Source organism: Anolis carolinensis, chromosome 2 (genome assembly GCF_035594765.1).
Source record: "Anolis carolinensis isolate JA03-04 chromosome 2, rAnoCar3.1.pri, whole genome shotgun sequence".
Classification (NCBI taxonomy): Eukaryota; Metazoa; Chordata; class Lepidosauria; order Squamata; family Dactyloidae; genus Anolis; species Anolis carolinensis.
In genome coordinates this window covers 126,558,761-126,575,224 of record NC_085842.1, presented here as the reverse complement: position 1 = coordinate 126,575,224, position 16,464 = coordinate 126,558,761, and the positions used below count along the sequence as shown (strand labels likewise).

Below are 16,464 nucleotides of genomic sequence, written 5' to 3'. Positions count from 1 at the left end.
TCATCCTGCCCACACTTAGCCCCATGAACACTTAAAGAACCATCCTCCCTTCTCCAAGCATCCCAATTGGGATCAGCTCCTGCAGAAACCTCAGGTTCAGAAGTATCCATAGACCCCAAATCCCCAGACATCTCCGGTGGCTGTGCCCATTCAGTGCCCGCTTCCCCAGCCACCACCTGTTCCTCAGCATCCATCTCCCCATCTGAATCTTCCTCAGAAGATCCCCCATATAGCTCTCTAAGTCGCTTCCTGCGCAACTCCTCCAGTGAACCCTCATCACGAGGGTTTTTTCTTCCTCTTCGAATTCCATCCCCATCAACCATAATCCCCGAAGGCGCAGTCACAACAATTGTTCTCTTTCACACACACACTCACACACACATCTTTTGGATTTTTAATGAATTGAAGCCATTTCTACTTCATAATACCTATCACTGAGTTCTATGAAACAGTGTGACAATATGTAGATACGAGAGGTTGGGAAAGATACATTTTTGAACTGAAACATCCCAAATTCCCCAACAGGAAACTATGGAAATTGCAGTTGGAAGTAGTATCTTTTCTATGTTCTGAAATATACTGACAGGGAAAGAGGATGAGATGGAAGATCGGTTTACTTTCAGTCTGATTTCATGTAGGCTGTCATAGATAAAAGCACTACTTAATGCTTTTAGATGTGTTTATTCTGCAGAGGTTTAAGATGTTTGAGTGTCAGAATCCTGAGACCTGCCATGTTTATTTGAGTCTTGCCATGTTTATTTCTTGTTTCTTATATGTATTTGCTTTTAATAACTATGCCTATACCTACTGAATGGCAGGTATTGTCATGCCTTGACAATGCTGATATTTGCTTGCATTGATGGGGCCTGCTTGAGAAAACACGCAATAGTTAAGAAGTGTTTATCTAAGTCTAGAAGATTTATTGAGCTGCTGCAACAGAGTGTGGTAATAGCTTCAAGACCATCATCCTGCGAGAGCAGGCTGAGGAGACTGTTAGAAGTGTTTTGGCTTAGGAACCAATTTCAAGGGGGGGGGGGTGCACTCAAGATGTTGCATATTGACAAGTGGGATGAAACCCAAAGCAATATTTGAATTGCTTTACCTATTGTACAGTCACTTATTTCTTAAATCTAAGGTCCATTAGACTGTTGAATGGTTAGTAACTCAGTTGTCTTAAATAACATTTTTATACTTTGAGAACTTTGTTTGCTGAACCGAGTCTGCCTCTACATGACATCAAATGAAAACAACTTCCCTAGTCAAACTTAAGGTCAAACTTAAGGTCAAACTTAAGGCTTCTCAAAGTTACTAAATCTTTTTCTAAAAGTTCAAAATGGAAAGGCAGAATTGCCCAATATCTGTTTTGATTTTTTTTCCTAAAGAGAACTGTGTGTATCAGCATGCATCAGCAGAGACCTTGGCAAGTAATCTGGATTGCAAATCAAGATTGATAAGAAGATAGTCAGGAATCAAGTAATTAATCCAAATGAGTTCAGATCTGCAAGGCAAATGAAGTGCATGCTTTGAAGGAACTTGCTGATGTACTCTCTGAATCACTTACCATCATTTTTTGATAATATTGGAAATGGGTAAAGTACTAGAGACTGAAAACAAGCAACCCTTATTCCTCTTTAAAAGAAAGCCAGCTCTCTTCAATATCTTATGAATTTTTAGATGATAGGGTGGAGGAAATCCTTATCAAATGATCAGATCTGGAAGGTGTAGGTAATACATTGGAAAACAGGATCAGAATTTAAAAGGTGTTTGATATACTATAAAACTGGGCTGAAATTATTGAACTAAAATTCAACAGAGACAAATGCAAAATTCACAAGAACCAAATGCACTTGTATAAGATGGGGGATACTATGCTTAATACTACTGCATGTGAAAAGCACCTTGGAATTATTACTGATCATATTGCTGAACATGAGCCAGAAGTGTAATGTTGCAGCAAAGAAATCAAATGCTATGCAAATTCTCCATTAACAGAAGCATAATTTCCAAGTCAAGGGAAGTAATAGTCTCAATAGATTGTGTGCCCACCAGGCTTCATCTGATGTATTGCATTCAGTTCTAGGTGCCTCATTTTAAGGCTATAAACAAACAGGAGCAGATTGAGAGAAGCCCTGCCAGAAGTAGATCAATGTTGTGTGATGGAAGCTGGTGGGCTCTGTACCTCGTCTGATGAGTTTGTATTATGGTTTTACAGAAGCATAGTTTTCTATTGAACATTATCAAGAATATTTTGATAGTGAAAACAGTACAACCATGGAACCAATTGTCTGGTGGGTCTCATTCTTAGGACATCTTCAAAAAGAAACTGGGCAGTTATCTGCTGGAGATGTTCTACCTTGGAGAACCTGCTTTGAGTAGGAAGTTTGATCTGATGGCCCATAGGGCCCCTACTAACTCTATGATTCCATGATTCTGTGACTATTTTGAAAATTCCCCAATTGTTAAGTTGTTGTAACATTAATATTTGTACTGAAGTGTAGAAGGTCAATTGTGTCATCCTTCCTCCAAGACACTCAGACTGTCACACTTGTTCATTCACCTTTATTTTCACAAACAACATGGATGGCTTGAAAGAAAGTGACATGTCCAAGGTTACATGAGGAACTTGATTACTAATATTGCAATCTTGGGCATCTCTTCTTGGAAGTAAACCCTACAGATTTCCCCAAAGCAACAAGATGATAGGATTATAGCCAAAGTGGGAATTTGATCCTTGTTCTCCCTATCACTCACCTTGACCATTTTACCATTCAGCCTTCCATTTCTCTGTCTAAACCACCTTAAATTTGGGTTTACATTTTGCTCTTTTAAGAACTCATCTGCATAAGAATCCCTGCTGATCTGACTGTGTACAATGCTACAGAAGACAAGGAGGGAAGCTCTGCCAGGCTTTAGATCCTGCCGATAAAGTTCCACAAAGCACTTGCACAGAGAGAGATATTCAAACAAAGAGAATAATAATTGGAGAAGCCCATCACTCATTCTGATCAGAGAGCCAATATGTGGGAGATGGTTTTTACAAATAAACAAATACAATCCATAATTCTCATTTTTTATTTGTCATTATATTCCCAGCAGTGGTTTATCAACAGCATGTTAGCCTAGAGGCTGCTAAGGAAGTTGGTGATGTGACTGCTGTGATATGAAACAATTTGATTCAAGCACAGATTATGTGAAATCTTTAAAAGTTACCTTTTGTGCCAACACAAAAGGACTGGGCATGTTGGCCACAATAAAAAATCAGATGCATTCATAGCATCTTCCATGGGTAGACTGTGTATAGGCAAAGCAAGCTTGGGAGGACACAAGCCCAGATCGTTTTAAGATCAGCAAAATGATTAAGTGGAGCTTCAGGCAACATAGGTCTAGTAAACATCTGGGCAGATATTTTGGGGCTGTTTGCCACATATGGAGCCTCTTATATGCCAGTAAGTACATTACTGCATGAGGCTTGTTGTGTTTATTTTTAACCTCTTTAACTATGAATGTAAGTAATCACAATCACACAAGTTTCTTAAAATCTAGTTTCAATTTATTTTTAGGCCATCCTTTTCAGTAGATGATGGGGGAAGGCCAAAACAATGAGAAGCGTTGAAAAGATGGAAAACTCTTATAGGTCACTTTTCCTTCAGGTAGGAAAGCTAGACAAACTCAGAAACATTATCAACATTGATGAGAATAGATATCCTAATGCTTTTTCTCCGACAGTGTGGGATATAGATGTCAGATGGATGATTGATTTATATCTCAATGCAACTAGCCACCCAAATAAGAAAGATTTGCAAGATTTTTCACATTTTGGGAAAAAAATATTGGTGGGAAAATGTGCTTGCTTATTATTACAAATCTGCATTCTGAAACAAAACAAGGGGTTATTTTAAATAAAACTGAAAGTTTTCAGCACAAATGTCTCCCTGAAACATGCCAACATTCAGATAAAACCATTTCAAAACACACAGAGCATTTCTAATTTATTAGCAACCCTAATATGATCCTATGGAGTTTCTTTTGGTAAGATTTGTTCAGAGCAGATTTTCCATTGCTTTCCTCTGAGATTGGGAAAGTTTGACCTACCCAAGATCACTCTGAGGGTTTTCATGTGTGAGTAGGAATTCTGAACCCTGGTTTGCAGAGTCCATCCAACACTCAAATTGTTGTAGAGCCATGCCCCCCAATAAAGATTTATAGTGCACGAAGAGACTTTTAGCAAATAGTACGATTTTTTCTTATTAAAACCTTGCCTGTGGACCTTGAGTTACAAAATGCTAATGCAATATTGGCCCTAAAATAGACCTAGCAGGAGCTGTACCCTAAGTATAAATGCTATCATATCAAACTCTATAATAAAATGTATCAATTTGATGATTTCTGTATAACTTGTATCTTTTATGTACTGTGTCACTCCCTATAATGATAAACTGTATAAACTTTATCAAATGCATGTATCAAAATATCTTGCATAATCCCTTGGGAAAGGAGATGATGGCCAGGATCTCTCCAGCTATTTCATAAGCTGATAACTATCAGAATTTTGTATGTGTATGGAGACAGATGGCCCTCTTTATCAACAAAATAAGCTCAAGATGTTTGTTCATTTAACTTGGGCCTGAGAGTCTGCCTCTCCCATGGGAGAGGGGGTTTATTTGGTATGAATGCATTAACTCTCTATATCAGCAGCCAAGTCCTTGATTGTCTGCATTCACCACCTTTGTCTTCTAGTCTCACACAGAACCAGACAAATGAGTTAATCAGAGACTCATTAGCATATCCAAGCCATTATTTCCTCATGGACTGTGCCCTCCTAAGAGGTGTCTTTGCAACTGATTGGTTCTTTGAACTGACCAACCACCAGCTGTCATTCTTCCCACTATGGGAATCTCCTCCTGCAGGCTGTGACATCAAGGGAAACCCCAGGCAATCTGGGAACGGATCCTAGCCTGCCTCTCTTTCAGCCAATCGGGAGGAATAACTCTCAGGACTTTATAAAAGAGTCATGTATTTCTCTGTGAGGTTATGCTTGTATCTTTTGAAGCAAATTGCTTGTACATGTATCTTTACTGGCCGAATCATAATAAATATCTATAGTTTTGCCTTCAACCTGTGGAGCTTGTTTCTCTGTTCTTGGCAATTGGTTTGGTACATGCTCATTGGGAACAGACCTCTTAACTGTGGTCCTAGCTGAAATCATTATAAAATCATTGCACCACACCAAATTGAGCATTTATATTCCTCCTTGGGAGGAGGTTTCTCAAGGGAAACATTGATGAGGCATAATTAGAACATTCATCTAGAGGTTCAGTACTTTACCAAGATATTTTTGCAGAAAGTGAAGGTGTTTTATGTAATGTGATTGTAAGGGGATTTATAAAATTTAAGGTCTGTATCTCAGAGAGGTGTTGGAGAATGCTTTGAAATGAATTAATGCCTGTTTGATCAGAACTGAGTCTACATTAGTTGGTTTTAGGGAGCCTCTGTGTAAACTCAGATAGGGAATTGCCATCCATTAATATTCTTACAATCCTTGAGATGAACCAAACAACAATCAGAAAAGAGAAAATTAATAAATCAAGTGAGGAAAATCTTTAATGGTTCAAATATTATTAATGCTATCACCATTGATTGATATATAAGGGAGGAGCAAGGCTTGTTTGGTAACAGGAAGGGAAGAGTTACAGAGCTGATGGGAATTCCTCATCCAAGGAGAAACTTGGCAACATTTCTAACTTTTCTAGTAACTATTACTTGGCCTTCCCCAACCCAATGACTTTCAGATATTTTGGACTCGATTTCCAATTATTCCTGTACATTGATCATATTGGAGGGCACTATGTGTGTGAGAAACATGTACAGTACCTTGTAGAATTTAGTATCTTGGTGTTAGTGGTTGTGGATTTGGATAAAATGATGAAAATGATCTGAGCACTGGATTACAACTCTGGAGACCAGGGTTCGAATCATTACTCAGACATGAAGCCTGCTGGGTAACCTTGAGAAAGTCATACCCCCTCAACCCCAGAAGAAGGCAATGGCAAATATCTTCTGAACAAATTTTGCCAGGAAAATCTTGTGATAAGTTCATCTTAGGATCACCTTAGGTCAGAATGATTTGAAGGTTTTTAACAACAACTATGCCAGCTAAAGATCTCCTTGAAAGCTCATTAATGCTCTTCTTCCTTGGTATTTTATCCAAAATCTCTGTTACCTATACACTATCGAGAGAAAATGTTCCAGCTATGCCACTTTACCACTAGTACCTTTCAGTCACCTTTAAGAATAGGAGTTGATTTGCAAAACTACATTAGAGACAGAATTTAGTGGAAAGCACAAGGGAGAAATATACTGTGTATGTGAGAAAATTCCATCAATGGTTATTTAACCATTAATTATTGCTGAAGGCAAGAGTACATTTTAAATTATTTCATTCTTGTGCAAAATTAATACACATCCCAGTACATTCCTTTACAATCTTGAAAATATAGCAAGAGTTTTCCTCCCACTGTGTGAAGCCTTTTAGTAACTCTTTAAAATGCCATGGGAATTGGCAGGCTCAGAAACTAGTCTTTTTCATAAGTGCTTATTGCATAACAGGCAAATGCAAATATACCATTTCTTAAATTTAGAAAGTGAAGTAGGTATGTATGAGCCTCATTTATCAAGGTTCTTTCTTTAAGTGAAAGTCTCACTCAATTTGTCTTGCTTTACAGAGAATGTAATGAATGGGTTTCCTATGTCTGCCCTGAACTTCTTTGCGACCATTTAAAATGGCAATTCCTTCTCATTTTAAAAGATGTTTAAAATTAAAACTTTAATTTCCACTGAAGCTCGTTGCCCTTTAAAGGTTGAATCAATGGTTAGCGATCAAAAAAGAAGAACAGCTAAATCCCTGGCTCCTTCTGCAGCCTTCTGGAATATAAACGAGAGATCAAGGTGAAACTCTTCCAGCTACCCATCTGCATTGTGTTATTGTCGGCCAGCGTGAAAGAAAGAAAGAAAGAAAGAAAGAAAGAAAGAAAGAAAGAAAGAAAGAAAGAAAGAAAGAAAGATTGGATTCAATTCTTTCTAAACCTTGAATGGTTATTTATGTTTTTAGGATATATTATCCTCTCAATTGTTTGTTTGTTTCCCATGCAGCTTTTTTCTCATTTTGAAACCCAAGGTAGTTTATGTTACAGATTAAAACTAAAGTAGCTAAAATAATGTATAACATGAAAGTGAAATGAATAATTACATAAACAATGAAGTTTAAAACAAGTAATTACAACTATTTTAAAAGCCTGCAAAACATAACAGTGAAAATAAATGCACAGTATGGATCTCACTATGCACTTCATGCACTTACCCTCACTCCAAAAGATACTCTCCCCAGATGTGCTTGTGGTCCTCCAGTGAGGTTCTATGGTATGCTTCCAGCCCACAGAATAGCATAGAGGACCTAGAAAGATCCACAATGGAATGTGTCTATGGTTCTCACTAGGTCTTTAAGTGCTATTCAATGGTATGCTTCTATGATATGCTTATGACTAAATTCATGGTTTCAAGTATTCACAGAGGAGTCTTGGAATGTACCCCCAAATGGATGGAACATATCCTCAAGAAGAATCCTGAGCTGATGAAAATCTTAACAGTTTGAAACCTATTTAATGTAAAATTCACATTAGGTTGTGCATGCACACACTTACACCTTTAAAAATAATCTACATGCTCTGATATGAACAAACCTTGGTATCATCTGTCCCCTTCACTCTCCCTTTCTGGCTAGAGAAAGGACTTCTAACATGTACATGTCCCATAACTTATTATACATTTTTAAAATTAACTCATTCTCTCATCACTAATGGCTTTCCTGCTTCTTTTGCTCTGCTCTGCTTCACAATCCATGGTTAAATTAGTATGGATCAACTGTGTAACATGCAAGAATTTCTATACAACTAAACTCAAGGTGTATACAAAATTTCAGTGAGAAAAATTCAATTCTAACTTATTAAAAGATAAAATACAGTCTGTATCACTCTGCATTGTCTGCCTTTGCAATTGCTTTTCTGGGTGCCTCCACAGAATGCAAACTATTGTATCTGCTCTCTTTTACTGCTATCTCCTGTTTGAGAAAAAACAATTTCGGGAAGAATAGTTATTATTGAATTTTACCATCCTTCTATTGTCACAGAGGTAGTTGTAACAGCATTCAGGTATGTTTAGAAAAATAAAACTTTGACAATATAATAAAGATAAGCAACAAATATCAACTTTATTAACCTTTCTTGAACAAGGGACTCTGCCTAGCAACTGCTCAATGCCTTCCTTAATACAAAACCCAGAATGACATAACAAAATTCAGAATCACCCAGTAAGAGTGGTATGGGATGTCTGGCATTAAATGCAATATTTCTAACACAAAGTAGATAGGATGTTTGTTAGGAAACATGCTAGAGAGATAGTCAACTTTTCACTTATCCCTTTCATTTCCCACTTCAGAATCTCATTTTAGGGTGCTTTTTATGGCAGGATGGCTCAGCACGTAGTGTTCTGGTCAGCTGAAGAAAAACAGTTGGTGGTAGGGTTGCAAGAACCAAAGTAAGGCTAAATATATGTTGACCCAGCCAATAACCTCTGATTTCTATATATGGCTGTGAAAGCAGGACAGTGAAGAAAGATTTTATGAATATCGGCTCATTTGAAATATGGTGTGGATGGGTACTATGGGTACTATGAATCATTTATAATGAGAAAAAATAGGTCCAAGCATAATTCATGCTGAAATTCTCACTAGGAGTAAAAAATGACAAAATGAAGGCTGTCATACTTTGGATACAGCATGACATGACATAATTTACTGGAAAAAACAATGGTGGAAACCAGTAAGAAAAGAAGATTAATTCAGGAAATCCATACCTCTGATCTTGCAAGATTTGCTCACAGCAGTTGGTCGGGCCTTTTAGAGGTTTCATAGGACTACCATTAGTGAATCTACACTGCCATATAAAATCCAGATTATCTGCTTTGAACTGGATTATATGACAGCGTGGACTCATATAATCCAGTTCAAAGCAGATACTGTGGGTTGTCTTCTTTGATAATCTGGATTATATGGCAGTGAAGAAGGGGTCTGACTTATCAGCAAATCATAACAATGTAGACAAAATGGGATATGAGTTTTGTTATGCAATTGCTTACAGGTAATCAACAAGTAATATGCATAGAATCAAAACATGTCTCCAAGCAAGCCTTGACATTTTTTTTTCAGAGACTAAACAATAGATGGAAGCATTGTAGAAGCTCAGGGACAGTGTACATGCTCTGAAAGCAAAAGTACCAAAGTTCAAACTTTGGAATGATAGGTAGGACTAGGAAAGACCTTTCTCTACCATGCTGGAGAAGTGCTGCCTACAACATGTGCAATAATGAGCCAGATGGACTAATGGCTTCATCAAACATAAAGCAGTTTCATCAACCATAGGTTTCCAGCAGGGTTTTAATGATTATAATAAGGTAGCAGACAGCTTTCATTTCATAATATCACTGAGATTTGTATTTCTCAGTTCAAAAATAAGGAATTTTAGCCTAACCAAGATAAACATTTAAACTGTTTTGCTTGACCCCTCGCTTGTGCATAGCTAGCTACCTCATATCCAGGCTTCATATCTCATTCCATTACAGGCGAGACTTTCAGTTCTGTTGTGAAATGTTTCCATATATATTCTTCCATAGGCATACTTAGAAAAGCTCTTCTACAGAGGAAATTACACACTCTCCTGTGTGAATTAGAGAACTCACATACTGAATTATAACTACCACTTACAGCAATGCGTCTATGAATTGCTCTTTAACTGCAATAGGGAACAAAACCGAAGCTGTTGTTCAATCAAACTAATGGTTGTATACAACTGAATGCAAACTAAACAGTCCTACCTGAACTGATAAATGTAAATGAGAAAACCCAGTGGATTAAAGGGAAATTGCTTAAAGGTGCATTTGCAGATGAGTCTACTGTTAAAAGATATTTAAAAGTCAATTGCCTTCCTATAAAAAGACAACTCTCACTGCTCTGTCCAATCTGTCATCGTGCCTTTCACCTAATACAAGACCTTAGATGGCATATACAGTAGTATAAAATTAAAATAAAATTCAGTGTGTGTGTGTGTGTGTGTGTGTGTGTGTGTGTGTGTTTGTGTGTGTATGGTATAAAGGCTATTTAGTTAAATAGATAATCATATTAAAATATCAAAACCATTTCAAATATATATGAAATGTAAGATAAAGGAACCGAACACCCCATTATGAGATATGTCTGGTACACATACCCCACGCTGACACAGGTCAAAAAAAGCATACTTACTTCAAAACCACTGTGAGCAGACAGGATGGTGTACAACCTGGTCCATAGCAAAGTACTGCTTCCAGTTTTTAATCTGTAACAAGAAAAATTACAGGTTAGTCCAGCACTTCCATGATGATCCAAAATGACCCCCAATGTTTGTGATGTATGGATATATGAATTGGCCTGGATCTGGGGCAATCCAGTGTCCACAGTATCCATTGCTATTTTTCTATTCAGAGGCAGCTCCCTGGAAGAGGCTTGCTGGCAACATCACTTCTAGGACCTCATCACATTGACCTTGAAAAACTTTGGGGACTGACTGTCTAGCAAAGGGAATCATACTGTTAGATCCCAAATCATCCCATTTCAAGTTCTGTCTTCCGTCTCACACGTTTCTCTCTCCAGGTGTTTACCTCTTGTTGCCCATATTTGAAACCATCACATGGGTAATCATTTTCTCCGCCCTCTCCATATTACGTTTTTTAAAAAATCAGGGAAAACATCAATATCTGAGAGCCAAGATTATTATAGACCTCATCCCACAGCAGGAGGGCCACCATGGCACTGTCGACACTGCCTGAGGGAAGGAAGGATGAGGAAGCAATGCCACCACCTTCTGCCCACCCTTTGTGAGCTCGGCTTGACCTGGGAGATGGTGCTGTCCATCCCCAGCGCAGGCCAAATGTGGAAGCATTTGGCCCGCCCTCCCTGTGATTCTGGGGAAAGACCAAAGTTAGGGAAACACTTACCTAGAAGCATCGCCTCCTGCCTATTCCCATAGTAATGGCAACCCCTGTGAAACCATTATTCGACCTCAAAAGGGGTCGCGACCCTCAAATTGAGAACTGCTGCCTTAGTGGAAGGCAAGAGGCTGGAAGGGTATGATTCCAGGCTTGCCTCCACAAGTCTGTGATGAATTATTTATACAAGAATTCAAACAATTTTTAGTATGGCCCAAGATTACCCAATGGACATCATACCTGAGTAAGGAGTTGAACGCATGTAGTCTTAGTATACGTCTGCTACCTATCCACTTCATTATGTCAACTCTGATAAACAATGGCTTAAATCTAGTTGTTGGTCCCAAGCAGAGTAAAATTTATTCCTTGAATGGTAGATTCCACCAATTCAATGGACCTTCTCTAGTTGGGATTGGTTTTGGGTCCATGCCAGATTTGCTTGGATACATTATGTGATTGCAGTTAGGATTCAGAAAGAAAACAACTTGAAAGCAATACATCACGAGTCATTAAAACTATGCTGAGAAATTCTGTCAGCTTTTAGAACTCAGTCCATGCTTCATTCTTCATTTGAAAGCAGAAATGTATTTCATGGAAGATTAGCCAAAATCCTTTTCTCTTTCTCTCTCTTCTCTGTTACTCACTCTCTTTTGTAATTGCTTACTGAGCCAGAACATTTTGAATCATATCTGGATGTAACCAAAATAATAGCTGAGCAGCTGGCCCTGCATGGATTTGAACAAAACAACCTTGCTATCCTCCACTGGGATCCTACTGTTGAGAGGGCAACATCCCTTCTTCTCCACCTTGCAAACAGAATTTTGTTGGCATCCAACCTGGCTGTGATTTGAACTCTTTGTACAGGCCAGTTGCCATTTGCTTTCAAATAATTGAAAACAATGGAAGCAGATGGGAAGGGGGACCATCCTCTCTCTACTGTTCATTTGTGGAATCTGCAGCTTTTCATTTTATTTGACAAGAATTGGGAAGGCTTCAGAATTTTCTAGGACTGTTTCAGATAATTGCAGGTGGGAAAATGGGCTTTGTGTTGTACCCAGGACATAACACCACAGCAGTTGTTTCCTTGTCTAGTTCATCTTTGTGCAAAATATATATGAATGAATGACTGTGAACAAGAAATATCAAACATCTTTTCTATGTAAAAATGTCAAGTAAAAAAGAAAGGGAAAATGAGGGTGTATTTACAAGCACAAAGATTGTGACAAAAATACCAGTGTTTAGTAGAAGTAAGCATCTTTTTTGAACAACAATAACACCAGTTAACAATGTCATGTGAGCATCATGCTGGTTGGACCATTCTCAATGAGAAACACCATAGGGCTGCTTCTGCTCATTATATATAATGATAATAAAAATTATAATTTTACAGTAAAACCTCTGATTTTTTATTTTTAATATTACAGTACTTTAAATGTTATTGGTAATTTATTTTTAGTGACAACCTATTACCCGATAGCTGCTTTGATTTCTGGCCCTGGTGAGGGAGGAGGATAAAAATTAAATGCATCAACATTATAATCATCTCTATCCTTTATGCCATAATTGAAGCAGTGGCCAAGTTTATAAAGTAACAGTCAGTGAATGAGTGACTGCAGCATCTGTTGAATGTGGCTGCATTATGAACATTCATTTTGCCAATATCATCTCAAAATGTTTCCAGTGATGCTTTCCCCCAACTTCCCTGGGAGATCAATGGTCTATAAAAATGAAGGGAAGGGCTTTCTTTCTTTCTTTCTTTCTTTCTTTCTTTCTTTCTTTCTTTCTTTCTTTCTTTCTTTCTTTCTTTATTATTTTGCCTAGGCTTAGACAAAAATCCTTATTGTCCTTTTCCTTACAGTTTTCTGTGGATACAAAACTCTTTTTTAATAGTTGGATAAGTCCAAGTGTACACATATAATTTAATTTCAATTTTCATCTTCTGGTAACCTCCAGGTGAGACTACTATAATGTGCTATATTGGGTTGCTCTTGAAGAGTGTTGAGAGGCTGGCTAATACAGAACCCAATTGCGAGCCTGTTTTAAAAGATAATTTAGAATGCACAGACCTTTAGGATAGGTGAGGATTAAGGGTTCATGGGGACAGCAGGGGGCAGTTGGCATTTCTAGAGGAAGCAATGGGATCCCACAGAAAATTATATTTTTATCCTGCCTTTAGGCAAACTAAGTGGATGCTTTGTTGCCTCCTGATTACTTACCAAGCTCAGCATAGCTCTACACTAGACAAAATATCCCAAATTATGAGAATATTTAACTGAAATGATTAAATAACTGCCTTAAGTCATACTTTGTGACTCAGTAACTGGAGTAGTCTGGATACAGTTCCCTTGTTCACCACACTATGTCTAAAAGATGTTGCTCAAATGATTCTGACCACTCACAATCAATGCATAAAGGTAATTATCTTTCCTTGTGAGTTGTCTCAAGGACATGGAATTTATAGATATGCTTCATCAGTATAAAGGAATTTCATTCAGGTGTCACCATAAGATAAATCTACACTGTAGAATTAATGCAGTTTTCCACTATTTTACCTGCCATGATGTAATTCTATGGAATCATCGGAGTTGCACTTTTATAAAATCTTCTCTTCCAAAGAATACTTGTGCCTCACCAAACTACATCTCCCATGATTCCATAGCATTGAGGCATACAGTCAGAATAGTGGCAAACTGCATTAATTCTACAGTGGGTGCATCTGTAGATACATAGTTCTTGGATGAAAGAAAAAAAAAACGTTAGTTTTGTTGAATGTCTATTTTTTTTTTTTACAAAAAAATACCTTTCTCTTTTAAAGATCCCAAGAAAGAATTCTCAATCATTTTAAATTCAAGCATCTCTTCTATGAAATCAAGCTTACTGGTTTAAGTGCCAATGCACTAGGCTTACAGTACACTTCAGCAGAAGCAGAAAAAGAAAATACTTTGGTAATGTATTTTGTCACCTACTTAAGAAGGGAAATAGTTTGCCAAATATTCATTGATTCCTGAATATGTTTTACACCTTTTAGTTCTGTATTATTGCTTTTTATTGAGATCACTTTACCTTTTTGTTATTGCAGTCTTCTACATCAGTTTTCTAAGCACATTGCTTCTGGAATATTATATATTTGGGCATGAACAAAACATGAAGGATTTTCCTCCTCAGCTAGATTTTTATTTGTTTTTGAAAACCCCTCAACTGTGACGGAAACATAGGGAAATGTACACATTTCAACAAATGTTTCAGACAGTGGAAGAGATCAAAGCAAACAGGACAAGAGTTGTTTATAAATACATATTGAAATTTGGGACTTTGTTGACCCTCTCTATAGAGAGATAAGTTCCCCTAAGTTCGTCCTCTTGTAGTCGAATTAATCTACACTGTAAAATTAATGCAGTCATGAAATTACAAACTCCATTATTTCATTACATTGAGTCATAGCAGTTAGAGTGATATCAAACGGCATTATTTCTGCAGTATAGAAGTGCCAATAATTTCCAGAGTAGGTTATTGAAATATATGGGGGGGGGGGGGGGCTTCCTTTGAAGAGTGGAAAGCATTTGGGGCACAATCCAAAACAAAATTGGCAAATAAGAGTGGGCATTAGGGTTTTACAGATTTGGTTGGACTGCAATTGATTTGGAATTAGGTGATTCAGTTGCTAAATCCCTGAAAACAAGAAATTGGGGGAGGGGGAGCCAGAAGGTCAGCCGTAACAAATCAACAGTAGCTGGATCTTTTGGCTACTGGAGATGATGAGGTTAAATGCACTCTACCTGAAGCAGAGGCCTGCTGTATGGAATCATGAAGATGAGGGGGTTTGTACCTGAGGCAACGTTTCTTTTTCTTTTAAATTTTTTTTCATTGAGATTTCTAAAAAGTGTATAACAAAAGAGTGAGAACAATATTGAATAGAAAAGCTATGGAAAAGAAAAGGAAGAGAAAAAGAAAAAGGAGAGAAAAAACCACACATATTTAAAAAAGAAAAATCATTTGAACTTCCAACCTTTATCTATGCTATAAGATTTCTGTCTTTGTATTATCATCAAGTCAAAATTTTGCTTCCTCATACCAACATAAAATTTACTGCATCTTTCAGTCTTTTATGTCTCTCTTTATCTATATATCTGTTCTGACCATTTCTACCTTAATGCAAACAGCAAAACTACAAAACCCAGAACCACGAAACTTGGCAACAAAACATATGGTCCTCTCCGCTGTGTTTAGATGACAAAAACAAAACACAATTCACAGTGGATGCCCCTCAAAATCCCAAAAATAGCAATGTGACTTGTGTTTGGGTGCTGCGTTTGGTAGTCCCTATGTAGACTTGGCCACAGCTGCATGGTATACGGTAGACTCCTGCAGAGGAGAGAGGATCCCTCTTGTCTTTTGCTGACCGTAGCATTTGTTGGATTTTCTTTGTGGGTCTGTAGATGGTTTGTAGGTTGTGCTTCTTCATCAGTTTGCCTATGCAAACATGAAAGGCACTGCAGACTAACTCAACCAGAGAAATCAGCCATAGCAGAGCACTTAATGAACCAACCTGGACACAGTATATTATTTGAGAACACAGAAATGCTTGACCACTCCAACAACTATCATGTCAGACTAAACAGCGAAGCCATTGAAATTCACAATAGGCTTGATCGATCCATGAAAAATTTGATTCTAAACTCGTTTCAAAACTAGAGGGGGCAGTTTTTCGTTTTTGTTGCTAATAACGAATTTGGCCCCCAAAATTTTTCGAAATTAACGAAAATTCGTTATTTTCTAAATTAATTCGTTAATGGCGGACGCGCATGCGCGGTGGCCCAAAAACAGCCCGAAGGGGGGGGGACTTAGGGGGCTCTCCCGCCCTCATTTTTTGAGTGATCTTCTTCAAACTTGGTACAGTGGTAGAACACATTTAACACTGATAGCTCACCAAAATGTGGAACGTTTCCCTTATCCTCTGATTTTTGGCAAATTTTCATAGCTTTTATAATAAACCATTTTTTAATAATTGCAGAAATCTGTTCCTGGTTTGAAAGTCTTATTTCCTGTTAAATTGGGTTGTCTTTACTGTGAAAGTCATTGTTCTACTTCAGAAACTTTGTTTTTGTGGCTGAAACTTTGTTAAATTGGTGTGTGTGTGATATATATTGTGTATATATATATATATAGTCCCTGCTTGTGTGTGTGTGTGTGTGTGTGTGTGTGTGTGTGTGTGTGTGTAGGTAAAGGTAAAGGTATCCCTTGACGTTAAGTTCAGTCATGTCTGACTCTGGGGGTTGGTGCTCATCTCCATTTCTAAGCCCAAGAGCCAGTGTTGTCCATAGACACCTCCAAGGTCATGTGGCCGGCATGACTACATGGAGTGCCATTACCTTCCCAGAAACACCCAGAAAA

At 37.7% G+C, this 16,464-nt stretch overlaps 1 long non-coding RNA gene across 1 annotated transcript in view; it reads right to left on the bottom strand.

The window, feature by feature from the left end:
* Positions 1-7,356: 7,356 nt before the first annotated feature.
* LOC134296221 (uncharacterized) overlaps positions 7,357-16,464 on the bottom strand; it is a 72,242-nt gene continuing 63,134 nt past the window's right edge. Inside the window, exons 3-4 of the long non-coding RNA XR_010002837.1 lie at positions 10,352-10,424; positions 7,357-7,450 (exon numbers count right to left, since the gene is read on the bottom strand). This is a non-coding gene — a long non-coding RNA (uncharacterized LOC134296221). The remainder of the gene's footprint in view (positions 7,451-10,351; positions 10,425-16,464) is intronic.